General features: G+C 52.0%; 1 protein-coding gene across 6 annotated transcripts in view; it reads left to right on the top strand.

The window, feature by feature from the left end:
- Positions 1-784: 784 nt before the first annotated feature.
- The window catches only part of AHI1 (Abelson helper integration site 1), a 181,962-nt gene continuing 170,689 nt past the window's right edge, over positions 785-12,057 (top strand). For 5 of the 6 annotated variants that reach the window (XM_075924228.2, XM_075924227.2, XM_075924231.2 and 2 more), the window contains exon 1: positions 786-962. The gene's annotated coding sequence lies outside the window, so the exon portion shown is untranslated. Of the gene's footprint in view, positions 963-12,057 lie in introns of all 6 variants that reach the window. The other variant, XM_075924229.2, reaches the window with a different exon arrangement.

Here is a 12,057-nt window from a genome sequence, read left to right as displayed (position 1 = left end):
GCCTTATGCTTAAGCACCTGCCTCCCTTCTTTTTATAACAAACTCCCTGCCCCAAAGGCAAAGCTGCGAGCAGCTCAAAATCTCCTTGCGTTTACGAACTGCCTCTGGGAGCAGGACATGCCGCTTTCAAGTGACCTCAAGTTTGAAATCCAAGGGGTTTAACTTTAAGGAGGGGTCTCTGGCGCCCGCGGCTGAGAGGCCAGTTCTCCACTCCTAAGCCAGGTGGCGGGCTCTATTGCAGGGAGCGCGCGGGTGAAACTGACCAGACCCCCGGGCAGGGCGCCATGGCAGCAGGGAAGGGCCGGGCAACGGGCCCGCTGGTTTCAGCAGGAGCCCTCCCGTCGCTTACTAGGCTTGGGGCAGGCCCAGAACGCCCGGCCCCTCCCTTCACTCAGCCTCGAACTCGACCCGTGCCAAGGCCAGAACCGGCGGCAGGGCCCTTAGCCTGGCGCACGGGGCGAAACCATCTCGGCGCCCTGCACGCTGGCATCAGAACGCCCCACTTCTTGCGCGCGCGCGCCACGTCTCGCCCAACTCCTTCCCCTGCCTCAGTCTCAAGCGCATGCGCCTTGCCCCTCCCTCCCGCAACGGCCTCCCTTAATTTTAAGTAGCGCGTGTTCGTGCCGTCTTCAGGACTCAGCAGTGACGCGTGTGTTTCCGTTGCATTTTTGGTGGGGGGCGGGAGGGGAGAGTGACCTCCGAAGAAGTCCCGGATGTGCGTTCCCCTAGTTCCTTCCCGGCGTGTAAAGCGATCATTCAACACGTCGCGTCCCGCTGTCAGCGCAGGCGCAGTTTGCCAGGCGTTGTTTCCTTGGCAGCTGACGCTGTTGTTTGTTGTCGGCGAAACTATAGCGCGCGAGGCGGCGGAGGGGGATGAGGGAGAAACCAAGTGGCGGGGGGGGATGGAGAAGGGACCCGCCGCGCCACTCCTAACTAGAGACGGTGCAAGAAGCCCGGCCGAAGTGAGTGAGAGCCCCTGCCCTGCGCGCGCTGGCGGGGAGGGAAAGTGGGAGGGGGGCGGAAAACTGGGTCTCCACCCTGGACGCGTCCCCACGCCCGAGCTCGGCCCCGATCCTCGCAACTGCACCCGCGTCCCTGGCGGCGGGAGGCGCTGGCCGGGCGCTGCTGGCCGAGGCACCCGGGATGAGCCCGTATGGGGGGGGGTGCAGCGACTCCCGCGGGCTAGGGCAGCGCTCGCACTTTGCTGCCTCCCCTGGGCCCTGCGCTTTCCCAGTCCTGGGGCAGGACTCCCTGGAGGCGCGTTTGCTCAGCGTAGGGATGCCTGGCACCGTGGGTAGCTGGTGAAGGGGGGGAGGACTTGGGGAGACAAGCCCCCACCCCACCTGCAGCCCCGCCCCTTCTGCTGAGGCCCTGCCCTTTCCCTGCCCACATGGGGAGGTGGGGCAGCCCAGCCATGGGGAGGGGGTGGCTGCTCGCCCTTGTCTCCCCTAGCTGTGGAGTGCTGCAGGGAGGATGTCCATAGGGGCAGCAGCGCTCCACCCCCAGAAGTCCTAGCGTAGACGTTCTGGGAGCCGAGTGTAGGTGGGGTCAAGCCTGGTGGTTTGAGAAGGTAAAGCCTTCCCCTGCCTTACATACCGGATGTCCATTGCTGGCGCCACCCCCATAACCTGGGCTGTGGGGCAGAGCTGTTCTCCTGGCCCCAGATAATTTCCAGTGAATGAATGGCTGGCAACGCAGATTATGCTGCAGAGCCAATGTTTTAATAAGGCTCTGGAGATGCTCCTGCCTGTTACAGTACAGGGCAAAGTAGTTGAAACTAATACAGAACTGAATTATGAGACACATCGGTGAACACGGTTTGAAGAAGAATCAACATGGCTTTTATCAAGGAAAATCACGTCTTGCCAATCTGTTAGAATTATTTGAAGGAGAGATGCGGGGAGGAGAGGGGGGATCAACAAACATGGACAAAGGTGATCTGGTGGATATAGTGTATTTGGGCTCCCTCACCAATGGTGCTTGAACAAAATAACCAGTCATGGGATAAAAAGGAAGGTCTTGTCCTGAATCAGTAACCAGTTAAAAGATAGGGGGGAAAGGATAGGAATAAATGGTCAGTTTTCAGAAAGGTGGAAAGTTAATAGTGAGGTCCTCTAAAGACCACTAACTGGGTGGTAGGGATATAAAGTCCCATTTAATTAGTTAACCAGTTATAATAATTGTTTAACCAGTTAACCGATTACATGGAGGGGGCCTCCCGCTTCAACCAGTTAACTGTAGCAAATGGGTGAGGCTTACCTGTTAGCCGGTTAACCATCCACATTCCTACTGGATGTGAATTCACATCCCCACTTTCAAAGGACAATTAAACCATTAATTTTTGGTGGAGAAAACATTTTGAAGGTCTTAATCGTAATTTCATGGTTGCAGATGAAGTTCTTGGGCAAATCCCTCAAAGACCTAGGAATGAGCTTGGAGACTCTCCCAATTTGCATGAGATATACAGTGCCATTAAGCAGATGAAGAACAACAAGACAGCAGGTCCAGATGGGATCCCTGCTGACAACTTTAAAGATAGTGGACCAGAGTAAATTCAGCAGCTAAGCTTGCTTATCCTGAAAATCAGGATAGCAAGTGAAATGAGGGACACCTTGATTGTTACCCTTTTTAAGAAAGGGGATAAAGTGGCCTGTGGAAACTATCATGGAATCTCTCTCCATGCTGTTAGAGGCAACATTCAGATCCTTGCAAACTATCTTTTGCACCTGTCAGAATTTTTTTTACCAGTGTCCCAGTGTTACTTCCGACCATACTGCAGATATGATCTTTGTTGCATGACAGCTAAAATAAAAGTGTCAGGAGCAAAACCAACCACTGTACTAGGGATGTTAAATATCAGTTAATTGAATAGTCAAGTACAGGCAGTCCCCGGGTTACATACAAGATAGGGATTATAGGTTTGTTCTTAAGTTGAATTTGTATGTAAGTCGGAACTGGCTCCAGATTCAGCTGCTGCTGAAACTGATCAGCGGCTGACTACAGGAAGCCCTAGGCAGAGTTGATCTGCCCCCGGCTTCCTGGAATCAGCCGCTGATCAGTTTCAACAGCGGCTGAATCTGGAATCCTGGGACAGAATAGCTGGGGCACTGCCGGGTAGGTCCCCGCAGGACCAACCCGGCAGCACCCCAGCTGCTCTACCCCAGGCGTTCCGCAACAAAAGCCTGGTCTGCTGGGGGGTGGGCGCACTAGCTGCTTCCCCTTCCCCCCCAGCAGACCAGGGAGACCCGAGCAAAGCCACGGAGGCGCAGAGGTCCCGCCGCCTCTGCGGCTTTGCTCCTGTCTCCCTGCTGTGCTGGGGGAGTCCCCCCCAGCACACCAGGGAGACCCGGAGCAGCTTTTCTCGCCCCAGAGGACGCGGTGGCGGGACCGCTGCGCTCTGGGCGGTCCCGCCGCCCGTGAGCTCCGGGGCGAGAAAAGCCCCGTTCGTAAGTGCGGATCCGACATAAGTTGGATCCGCGTAAGTCGGGGACTGCCTGTAACCTCATGAATTTGTATTGGCTACCTGACTATTCTATAGTTGCTGGGGAGGGAGGGGGGGAGCCCCCTGCCACTTCATTCTGCTGCCTCTGTATCAGAAGCAGCAGCGCAGGGTGCTTAGGTGGGAGTTGGTCCATGAGGGGAGCCAGTTTAAAAACCTGCTCCCCTCGTGGACCGGCTGTCTGTCACCCCCCACTGCTCCCTCTGATAGAGAGGCAGCAGCACAGAGTGTCAGCAGTCCCTGTCCAGGGGTCTGAGCTCCTGGACCCAGCACGAGCCGGAACTGTGCCGGGCTGCCTGCCTGGCTCCTAATATACTTTAAATGCAGAGCCTCAGTGAGAGTTGGTCCTGGATCTGTTGGCCAGCCTGCTAAAGAATTAACTGGCAAATGGGGAGATGGCAGGGGGGAGGGGGAATGCATGTAGTCTGTAGCATTAACCAGTAAGCTTTTGCTTGTTGGTTAATCGGTTAATTGACTATACAATTACATCTTTTACACTGTACCTGACTTTTACTGATCTAACTAATGACTTTGACTCAGTGAATCGCTGTGCCCTTTGGACTATACTTTTGAAGATTGGATGTCCTGATAAATACATCAGTGTTCTAAAGTTGCTTCATTATAACATGAAAATGACTGTTCTGAGCACCTCTGGCTCCCAGAGTGAACCTTTCGAAGTACAAACAGGAGTCAAACAGGGCTGTATCATCCCCTCCAACCATGATTGCGGTCTTTATTGCTGCTATTTTTTATGTAATTGCTAAGAAGCTTCCAGATGGCATTGAAATCATCTTCAGCAGCGGTTCTTAAAACTGTGTTCCGTGGCACACAGGTATGCAGTCGGAGGTGTGCCGCGGAGATATGGTGACCAGAACAGTCCCATATTTAAAGACACCCAGCGCTAGTGTGGCACAGCAGCAACTCCGCGCCTCCACCCAGCATATAAGCGGCTCCCTTGGTGCTTTTCGCAGGCAGCCAGGGCTGCTGCCAGTGGCGCACAGTGTCCAGAGCTCCCATGGAACACGTGCCGCCGTCCAGCAAGCCCCTTCCCCCACCACATGGCCCTTCTCTCCCGCTGAGGGACTGCCTCTGCCGTGCGCTGTCAGCCTGGCCTCCTCCATCCACAGGCGGCCGCCACTGCTGCTGGTGGGGGAGGGTCACAGGTTGGAGGCCAGTGTGCTTTGTGTACGGCTTTCTCCCCTGCCCCTTCCCACTTCACTGGGGGAGCGGCAGTGCATGGACTTGCTCGCTGTGCCACACTCCGCAAGCCAGATCTCGGAGGGTGGGGGCTTCTTCCCCCCCCCCCCCCCACGTTCCTCCTAATGGGAGCCAAAGCTGGTGCGGGGACTGGAATGCGGCACTATCATTAATACCACGGGCGACCCAGCTCCAAGCCCGGCAAGCGGTCCTGCCTTGGAAGCAACTGGGGTCAGGGCTGCGGGGACTTCTGAGGCCTGACCACAGACTCCAGCCCCGCAAACTGGAAGGCAAAAGGTGGGGGAGGGGCTCCGAGAGAACTAGGGGGAAGGAAGATGGAGAGGAAGGGCTTGTACTGAGGGGAAGGGGGCAGGGCAGGAGAAGGAAGGGGAAGGCACCAAGGGACAGGGTGGAGGAGAGACATGCTAGGGGCCAAGTGGAGACAATGAGGAAAAGGGCAAGAAGAGGGAGGGGAGGTGTCAGTGGGGGTGAGAGGGAGGAGGGGACAGGGTGATGCTGGGAGAGGAGAGGGGAAGGGCATTGGGGGCAAGAGGAAGCAAGGGGAGAGGGAGGTACTGGGAAAAGGGTTGAAAGGAGGGGTGGGCATGAGGAAGGCGGAGATGGAGCAGGTCATGTGTGAGGGCACAGAGGGGCATGAGAGGAACTGGCGCAGAGGGTGGTGAGGGGATGGTCATCAGAGAGAAAGAGGGCAAGGTGGCAGGGGCAGTGAGGGAAGGAGGAAGCACCAGGAGGCTGCTGGGGTAAGGGAAGGTGCAGGTGCCAAGGGATTCTGGGGGTGAAGCAGAAGGACAGACACCTGCAGGGGAGAGACCAGCATCAGAGGAGAGAGGGTTTGGTGGGTGGGGCCAAACTTATCCCCTATTGGTAGGAGGATGGTGGAAAAAGTTCTTAGAGGGGGTTACTTTTACTTCTGGTTATGTGTCCATCTTGACCCTGAGAGTCATGGGCATAGTAATCAGAGATCAGAGGGTGTAGGTAATGTGTCCCTAATTTTGATTCAGAAAATATGGTCACCATACATAGAGAGAACAGAGTTCAAATGGCTGTCTTTTTTTTCTCTCTCTCAACAAAAATCCTCAGTGTTCCCCATAAAAAAAAATATTGTTTGATGTTCCGCGGTCTTAAAAAGTTTTAAGAAACACTGATCTACAGAATGGATGGAAAGCTGTTTAGGCTTAGCAGGCTGATAGCCAAGAATTCCACCTCGTCTCTGGTGGAACTTCAGTATGCTGATGACAATGCAGTTTTTGCCCATTCTGAGAGAGCTCTCCAAACTATCTTGAATGTGTTTGCTGATGCTTACCCATGTCTTGGTCTCACCTTTAACATCAAGAAGACCAAAATGTTCCATCAGCCCTCTCCAAATAGGTACCAAGGCACTGGAGAATGTCAATCGTTTTCTCTACTGTGGAAATTGTCTTTCATCCAAAGCAGATATTGATGTAGAAATCTAACATTGTCTGAGGAGTGCCAATGCAGTATTTGCTTATTTATGGCACAGGGTTTTTGAAAATCACGACATTCGAACAGACACCAAGCTTCTTGTCTATCAAGCTGCCATTCTCCCAACACTATTGTTTGGTTGTGAAATCTGGACAATCTACAGACATCATTTAAAAGTCCTTGAGAGATATCACCAACACTGCCTCCACAAGATCTTGACGATCAAATGGGAAGACAGGCACACTAACATCAGTGTTCTGGAAGAGGTAAAGACTACCAGTATTGAGGCAATGATCATCCATCAGCAACTTCGCTGGACTGGTCACGTTCAGATACCAGACCATCTCCTCCCAAAACAGGTCCTGTTTTCTCAGCTGAAAGAAAGATAGCATAACGTGGGAGGACAACGTAAGTGTTATAGGGAATTGCTAAAGGATAACTTGAAGAGCAACATTGACACTGACGCTTGGGAGACACTCACCCAGGTTCACTCAAAATGGAGAGAAGTCCTATGCAATGGCTCCCTGCATTTTGAATTTGCCAGCCAACAAGCTGAGGAGTAGAAGAGGCGCAGGATAAAGGGGAGACTGGCTTTTAGTCATGGTCAGCAGCCTTCAGCTGTACCTGGAAACATCTGTCCTCATTGCAGTAGTACTTGTGGTTCAACAATAGGCCTTATCAGCCCCTAAGGTCCAAAGCTCTCACGGAAGATGATCATACTTAGCAACAAGTCATCGTCCATCTTGTGAATGCTGTACAACATCTTCATAAACTATTTGGAAAAGGAGATAAATAGTGAGGTAACAAAGTTTGCAGGTGATACAGTTAGTTAAGTTCAAAGTAGACTTGAAGAGATAAAGAGTACCTCACAAAACTGGATGGTGGGGCAACAAAATAGGAGTAGAAATATAGTGATGAGAAAAGCGAAAGTAATGTGTATTGAAAAACATAATCCCAACTGCATATTCAAAAAATGATCTAAATTAGAGATGTGAGTGTAACCGACTAACCGTTCAGCTGATAAGATGGTGCTTATTAATGGTGTTGGTTAAACTTAGCCATCTCCTGGGAAAGCAGCTTTGCAGGGCAGTGAAGCCTCCTTCCTAGGAGCCTGGTGGGCAAGAGCTGTCTACTCCACTTCCGGGAAGGTGGCTTCACTGCTGGAGCAAAGCCTCCTCCCTGGGAGCTAGGCAGGCAAGGGCTGCCTACTCCGCTGCTGAGGTGGGCATTTTTGTTGCAGAAGTGGAGCCATCTGACTGAGAGCAGAGCCGGCAGCCCTTACTGGCCTGGCTCCCAGGGAGGAGGCTTCCCTGCAGCAGCGAAGCAGCCTCCCTGGGAGCTGGGGTGGCAGGGGCTGGCAGCTGGCGATGCTTCACTGCAGGGTCTGCAGTATAAAGTTTCTTTAAGATTTGTACTGGAGAGCCCACATTATATGACTGTGTAATGGCTGGGATTTTTAGTAGTTACATGGTTACCTATTTAACTTTTATAACATCCCTATTCTAAATTAGCTGTTATGATTCAGGGAACAGATACTGGAGTCACTGCTGATAGTTATCAGATCTTCCCAGTGTGCAGTAACAATCATAAAGACAATTGTACTAAGAAGGAATGTGATAGTGGACTATAAAATCCTGAATAGAATGGAGAAAGTGAATAAGGAAGTGTTATTTACCTCTTTCACATAATAGAAGAACAAGGGTCACTCACTGAAATTAGTAGGCAGCAGGTTTAAAACAAAGAGAAGGAAGTACTTCTTCACACAATGTGTGGTCAACCTGTAGCTCATTAAAGAAGATTAGATACATTTATAGAGGATGTGAGCCTCTGTGGCAATGAGCCAGTATGGTAAGAACACAATACTATACTCTGAGTATCCTTAAACATCTGACTGCCAGATGTTGGAACTGGACAACACATGGCACACTTGCTGATTGCCTTGTTCTGGTCATTCCCTTTGAAGCATCTGCCACTGGCCAGGGTGGATAAACAGGATACTGGGCTAGATGGACCATTGCTCTGACCTCTTCTGGCCATTCTTATGCAGAGCAACTAAAAAGTTGTTAATCTGTTTTGAAGGAGTGCCCCACGTGGTCTTCTAGTTCTATTGTTCTTGGAATTTATATTTCAAACATGAAACCTAATTATTCCTACCAATAATGCCAATAATAATAACTTTTATATCCATTGTTTTTCTGATAGGCAGCTGCTAATTCTGATAAAAAGTGCATAAATATTAATTTTTATTTTCTATTTATAAATCAGTGACTTTACATTTGTCCATATCTGCTACATATTTTAGAGAGTTTGTCTGTGTGTTTATCTGTTTATTCAACAACTCTTTCTAAGTGGTAAGAGCTAAGACCACCAAATTCAGTATACAGCTTCCTTTTATCATAACTTAAAACAAGGCCAGGGTTTCATTGTGCCAGGAAAATGGGATGTGCCTGGAATGGGATTGCTTCTCATAAAACCAAACAGAAAAGAGAATCACCAGTCAGGTGAAAGTGGTGAGCTGGGGGTATTCCCCCCCTCCATCCAGGACTCCCCCCGCCCCCGTGCAACACCATTTAGGGAGGGGAATGTTCAAACTCCCTCCCCACCCTGCAGATTCATATGTGGATGTTGCTGGCTGTTCCCCTTCCTAGCTGTCAGGGAGCGAGGGGAAAATGCAGTTTGCTGCATTCCTCACTCTGGCTGGAGAGGCAATGGTCTCAAGTTGTGGTGGGAGAGGTCCAGGTTGGATATTAGGAAAAACTATTTCACTAGGAGGGTGGTGAAGCACTGGAATGGGTTACCTAGGGAGGTGGTGGAATCTCCATCCTTAGAGGTTTTTAAGTCTCAGCTTGACAAATCCATGGCTGGGTTGATTTAGTTGGGATTGGTCCTGCCTAGGGTAGGGGGCTAGACTTGATGACCTCCTGAGGTCTCTTCCAGCTCTATGATTCTATAAAGGGGCAGTAAGGGGGGAAGAAAGATGGGGTGCTGGGGAGAGCTGACTTAAAAGCTGGTTACCCTCCAGCTCCCTGGGAGGGGGGAGGGGCACAGAGGTGGCATTCCAACTTTGAAATGTACCAGAGTCCCCCGCTGGGGCTCTTGTACATTTCAAAGCAGAAGCGCTGCATGGAGCCTGGGGCCAGCAGGGGACTTTGAGCCCCAGCAAGGGCTCTTGTGCATTTCAAAGATTGAAACGCCACATGGAGTCTGGGATCAGCAGGGACTCCCTGCTGACCCTGGGCTCCACACGTCATTTCAGAGCCTCTGCTGGGGCACTTGTACATTTCAAAGGCAGAAGACCCCACAAGTCCTTATCATTAAATCGATAGTCAGTGGAAATCCCATCGACTGTTCAATTAGTTAATCAAAATTTAACATCCCTAATCATTCTTAAAGCTAGGGATGTAAAGACAGGTGAAAAATGTTAATTGTTTAAGCAATTTAATTTTAGGCATTATTCAGTTAACTCTGGTCGTGGGCTTCTCCAGGCAGAGGACCCTGGCACTGGGGTTCTGCTAGCCAGCCTAGTGCGTTAGGGCACTGCTGTGGTCCCACCATGCTGTGGGTAGGTGGGCAGGGAGCTGCTCTGGCCCTGCCATACTCTGGACAGGTTGGCGGGGAGGTTGCTCCAGCTTCAGCTGGCCCCACCACTCCCTGGGCAGTCAGGCAGGAAGCTGCTCTGGCCCCACTGCTTTACGTACAAGTAGGAACTGGCTTTCTGGTTGGACGGATGGGGAGCTGTTCTGGCCCTGATATGCCCTGGGTAAGCGGATGGGCAGGGATGTTCCAGCACTGGCCAGTCCCACCACACCCCAGGCAGACGGCTGGGGAGCTGTTCCAGCCAGGGACAGCCCTGCTGCGCCCTAGGCGGATGGGTGCAGAGCTGCCCTGGCCTCACCATGCTCCAGGTGAGTGGGTGAAGAACTGCTCTGGCCCTGGTTTGCCCCAGGTGTATGAGCAAGTAGGGAGCTGCTCCCTGGCTGACCCTCCAGTTAACTGGTTACCCCATCAGCATAGCAGTAAAGCTAGTGTTTACAAGTTAACCAGTTTACCAGTTAATCTTTTACATCCCTACTTAAAGCAATGTAAGGGTGCATTTGTGCCAGGAAAACAGGATATGCCTGGAATGGGATTGCTTTTCATAAAACTAAACCGGAGACAGAATAATCACCGAATCAAATACAGTCTTCAAAACTGAACAAATGTTGAAAGAAACCTAAGCAAGATGAGCCAGAAAAAATAGGCTGAAGCTGGAATAGTATTGCTTCTCAATGAACCTCACAGGAAAGGGATAAAAGAGAGAGATTTGAAGTAGTGGTCTGTTTTGGCATAGCTAAACCAATGCTTAAGGCTTGAAAACTAGATGAAAATGTTATTGTAAACCACATTGATTATAGTCCATTTTTGTTAAAATATAGCAAATGAGAAGTCGATAGGGATGAAAAAACTACACTTGATGCAATTTCTATTTTAAAAAATTCACTAAAAACAATTAAATGGAATCATTTTAACAACCATATTTTTAAGAAATCAAAATAAAAATTAACTTAATAAAAACAGCACTGTATTTTTGAAAAATACAATCATTTAAATAAAGAATACAGGCAGTACCTGGGTTACGTACAAGATAGGAACTGTAGGTTTGTTCTTAAGTTGAATTTGTATGTAAGTCGGAACTGGTACATATTGTACCCCAGGTGTCCCCGATTCAGCTGCTGCTGAAACTGACCAGCGGATGACTACAGGAAGCCCGAGGCAGAGCTGCTTTGCCCCGGGCTTCCTGGAATCAGCCGCTGATCAGTTTCAGCAGCAGCTGACTTGGGGACACCTGGGGTAGAGCAGCTGGGGCGCTGTCAGGCTGGTCCCCGCAGCGCCGAGGTGCGGCGCTGTGGGGACCAACCCGGCAGCGCCCCAGCTGCTCTGTGCCAGGTGTCCAGATTCAGCCGCTGTTGAAACTGACCAGCAGCGGCTGAATCGGACACGCCTGGGGCAGAGCAGCTGGAGTGCGGCTGGGTTGGTCTGGTAGCGTCGACCCTTGGCGTGGCGGGACCAAACCGGCAGCACCCCAGCTGCTCTACCCCAGGCGTCCCCAAGTCAGCCGCTGCTGAAACTGATCAGCGGCTGATTCCAGGGAGCCCGGGGCAGAGCAGCTCTGCCTCGGGCATCCTGTAGTCAGCCGCTGGTCAGTTTCAGCAGCGGCTGACTTGGGAACGCCTGGGGCAGAGCAGCTGGAGTGCTGCTGGGTTGGTCCAGTAGCGCCGCACCTCGACACTGTGGGACCAACCCGGCAGCCCCCCAGCTGCTCTACCCCAGGCGTCCTGATTCAGCTGCTGCTGAAACTGACCAGCGGCGAGAAAAGCCTGGTCTGCTGGGGGCAGGGGAGGGCACACTAGCTGCGCCCCCCCCCCCCCCCCCAGCAGACCAGGCTTTTCTCGCCGCAGAGGACGGGGGCGGCAGGACAGCGGCACGTCTGTGCGGTCCCGCCGCCCGCGTCCTCCGTGGCGAGAAAAGCCTGGTCTGCTGGGGGCGGGGCGCACTAGCTGCGTCCCCCCCCCCCCAGCAGACTAGGGAGACATGGGTGGTGGGACCACTGAGACACGCTGCGGTCCCACCGCCAGCGTCCTCTGCGGCTTTGCTCCGCGTCTCCCTGCTCCGCGTCTCCCTGGCCCCCCCCAGCAGACCAGGGAGACGTGAAGCGGCTTTTCTCGCCGCAGAGGACGCGGGTGGCGGGATCGCAGTGCATCTGGGCGGTCCCGCCGCCCATGTCCTCCGCGGCGAGAAAAGCCCCGTTCGTAAGTAGGGATCTGATGTAAGTTGGATCCGCGTAACCCGGGGACTACCTGTATACATTTTCTGTTAATTAAAAAAAAATGTAACTGGGTTAAGGACCCGAGCAATGC

The sequence above is a fragment of the Pelodiscus sinensis genome, chromosome 3 (genome assembly GCF_052426305.1).
Source record: "Pelodiscus sinensis isolate ZL-2025 chromosome 3, ASM5242630v1, whole genome shotgun sequence".
Classification (NCBI taxonomy): domain Eukaryota; kingdom Metazoa; phylum Chordata; order Testudines; family Trionychidae; genus Pelodiscus; species Pelodiscus sinensis.
This window is presented reverse-complemented; position numbering and strand designations above follow the sequence as displayed.